The sequence below is a fragment of the Ovis canadensis genome, chromosome 2, assembly GCF_042477335.2.
Source record: "Ovis canadensis isolate MfBH-ARS-UI-01 breed Bighorn chromosome 2, ARS-UI_OviCan_v2, whole genome shotgun sequence".
Lineage (NCBI taxonomy): Eukaryota > Metazoa > Chordata > Mammalia > Artiodactyla > Bovidae > Ovis > Ovis canadensis.
In genome coordinates, this window is record NC_091246.1 from 192372466 (window position 1) to 192376102 (window position 3637).

Below are 3637 nucleotides of genomic sequence, written 5' to 3' on the forward strand. Positions count from 1 at the left end.
ATGTCAACAAGGTCCTACTGTATAGCATAGGGAATTCTATTCAATATTCTGTAATAACCTATGTGGGAAAAGAATAAAGAATAGATACATCTGTATGTATAATTGAATCACTTTACTGTGTACCTGATACTAACATAACATTGTAAATCAACTATACTCCAATATAAAAAAAATTTAAAAAAATTTTACCATTTAGAATTTTTTGATGTGCCAATTAGAAATTTTAAATTACATATGTGGCTCACATTATATTTCTATTGGACAGTGGTTTAGTGCATTGTAAGCACTGTACAGAGTGTTACTGATCACTGGTTTATTAAGGCATATACTATACAGATAATGTTTACCTTACAAAATCACATAAGGATAAAATGAAATATGTAAAGCTCTTAGCACAGTGTTAGGCACATAATAGGGGCTCAGTAAATGATACCTATCGCAGGTAAGTAGAGCAGTCATCATTTCTTGTGGGATGACTGAACTGGAAGGCTGTGTAGGGTTGCCTATGCTGAAAGTTTTGAAAATCTAGCTCTGAAGATGGGGCTTAATTCTCTGCACAACCAAGAACCACTGAACCACACATGATCCAAGATGTGTGGTATTATATTTAGTATATTTTATATAAATACACAGAAAAATAGAAAATATCAAATTTTACAGATTGAAAGATAAAGGTGGAGGACTTGGTAAGAAGCCAGAACTGGAGAAGTCTGTTAAGGCCACCTTGACCTCCTCCTTTGGCTTCTTGCTTCTCTTTGGTTTTCTCCCCTTCTGTGACTTCTTTTTTTCTCTTCTTGGTCTTTATCCTTCTCATCTTCTGTTTTGATTCTCAGCTTTTTTGAAGTTGAAAGAGTTCTTGCAACTGCCTTTTCTGTCCTCATCAGAGTCAGAGATCTGTTCCTTACAGGCAGTTTGTTTGTCTGAGGAACACAGTGAGATTCGCTTGTCAGGGTCGTCTTTACCGTCATCACCACTCTCTTCTGGGATGGCATCCTCAGGAACGGCCTGCCTTTGTACCCAGTTCAAGCCTGCAAGAAAGGAAAGCAGTATGCATATTCCCATATTCTTGACTGACCCAAACAATTTATTTTCAGCATAGACTATCACCTCTATATGAGATGTCTAGCTAAAGCAAGCACCACCAACTAGACCAAGGCAATATCTCCTCTTTGGAGGTTTAAGTTTTGCCCAGAATTTTCTATGCAGGGAATATTCCATATCGAAGGTCATTGTTCCCACAACAAAGCCTGGGACTGCCACATGCGTGTGGATCAGGCGAACAGACATGTTAGTATTTCCTTTGCTCTTCAGTTTATATAATTCATATGTAACAACTGCTGCAAAACCCATCATTCCAATGGGACAAATGGTGCCTCTCTAGCTTTTTGGATAAGTTTAGATCCCTGATCTTCATCATATGAAAAAAGAGAAACGTCTGTGTCGCTTGACACAGTGATTGAAGAATCTTCAGCAGCTATAGGATGTTTCAGGCTCCTACTGGCTTCTATCTGACTTTTTGATGGTAGAAAGTGGCATCTCACTGTAGGTTTTTTTTTTTTTTTCCCTCTCACTGTAGTTTTGATTTGCATTTCCCTAACGACTAATGATGCCGAGCATAGCTTTTTGGCCATTTTGTCTCTTCCTGGAAAAATGTCTATTCAAGCCTTTTGTCGAGTTAAAAATTTGCCTATTTGTCTTTTAATTGTTGAATTATAAGAGTTTCTTTATAAATTCTGGACTTCCCAGGTGGCTCAGTGGGTAAAGAATCTGCCTGCAATCCAGAGACACAGGAGACGCGGGAGACGCAGGTTTGATCCCTGGGTTGGGAAGATCCCCTGGAAAAGGAAATGGCAACCCACTCCAGTATTCTCGCCTGGAGCATCCCATGGACCGAGGAGCCTGTCGGGCTACAGTTCATGAGGTTGCAAAGAGTCAGACGTGAGGAACAACTAAACACATGTATTCCAGATACAAGTCTCTTATCCGATATATGATTTGCTAGCAATTATCTTCCATTCTGTTATCTGTCTTTTCACTTCCCTGGTGCTGTATTTAAAAAAATTTTTAGTTGGAGTATAGTTGCTTTACAATGTTAGTTTCTACTGTAGGCAAAATGAACCAGCTATATGTATACATATATATTCTTTTTTTTTTTAGGATTTCCTTCCCATTTAGGTCAGCACAGAGTGGTGTTCCCTGTGCTATAAGCAGTTTCTCATTAGTTATCTATTTTGTATGTAGAATCAATGATGTATATGTGTCGGTCTCAATCTCCTAACTCCTCCCGTCCCACCCCTTTTCTCTTTGGTATCCATAGGTTTGTTCTCTATGTCTGTGTCTCTATTTCTGCTTTGTAAATCAGATTCTCTATACCAGTTTTTTCAGATTCTACATACGTGCATTGATATACAATATTTGTTGTTTGGTTGATGTCCAGTACATTTATTTTTCTTTGCTTGCTTGTGCTTCCATGTTTCTTTTTGAAAATATAAGCAAATGCAAATGAATGAATCTTCCCCTTAGTCTTCTGCAAAATATAGCGTAATATTCATCTGTTTTGTACTTTGATCTTTCCTCCCTCCTTGCTTAGTTAAATCCTTAAGATGACCCCGTATCAGTTTTAGAGATAGTTCTTATTCCTTTTTCCAGCTGCAGAGTACTTCAATGTCTCATAGTTGATCCAACTAATTTCCTGTTGACGGATATATGGATTTTTCGGTCTTTTGCTATTACAATAGTACTATGATTATAGCTTTGTGCAATGATCTTTTTTTCTCCTTCATCTTTGTTGACATTTCTTTGAGATAGAAATGGAGTTTCTGGTACAAAAAGGAAGTGAAGTGAAGTGAAGTGAAGTTGCTCAGTTGTGTCCGACTCTTTGCGACCCCATGGACTGCAGCCTACCAGGCTCCTCTGTCCATGGGATTTTCCAGGCAATAGTACTGGAGTGCATTGCCATTTCCTTCGCCAGGGGATCTTCCCGACCAAGGGATCGAACCCGGGTCTCCCGCATTGTAGACAGGCGCTTTACCGTCTGAGCCACCAGAGAAGTCCACAAAAGGGAAATGCATATGTAATTTTGCCAAATTCCCCTCTGCAGGGATTGTTCCACAACTAGCCACAGAAGAGAAGTTTTGTTCCTCCATAACCTTATCATCAGTGTGTTCTCTTAAGTTTATAGATTTTCATCTACTTGGTATGTAATAAATGGTATTTCCCTGTGGGTTTAACATTAAAAGAAAAACTTGTAATACATTGTCTAAAGGTCACTTTCCATTTACAGTTACTACAAAATGTTGACTATATTCCCCACATTGTACAATACATCCTTGAGCCTATGTTTCACCCAGCTTATCTTGCAGCACTATTTATAATAGCCAGGACATGGAAGCAACCTAAATGTCCATCAGCAGAAGAATGCATGAATATGATGTGGTCCACATATATGATGAAATATCACTCAGCCATAAAAGGAACAAAATAGTGCCATTTGCAGAGACACAGATGTACCTTGAGATTGTCATACAGAGTGACATAAGTCAGAAAGAGAAAAACAAGTATTGTATAATATTCTTTATATGCAGAATCTAGATAAATGGTAGAGAAGAACTTATTTGAAAAGCAGAAATAGAGACAC

General features: G+C 38.2%; 1 pseudogene; it reads right to left on the minus strand.

Moving 5' to 3' along the window:
• Positions 1 to 1122: 1122 nt before the first annotated feature.
• Positions 1123 to 1631, minus strand: LOC138432437 (HIG1 domain family member 1A, mitochondrial pseudogene; annotated as a pseudogene).
• Between the last annotated feature and the right edge of the window lie 2006 nt (positions 1632 to 3637).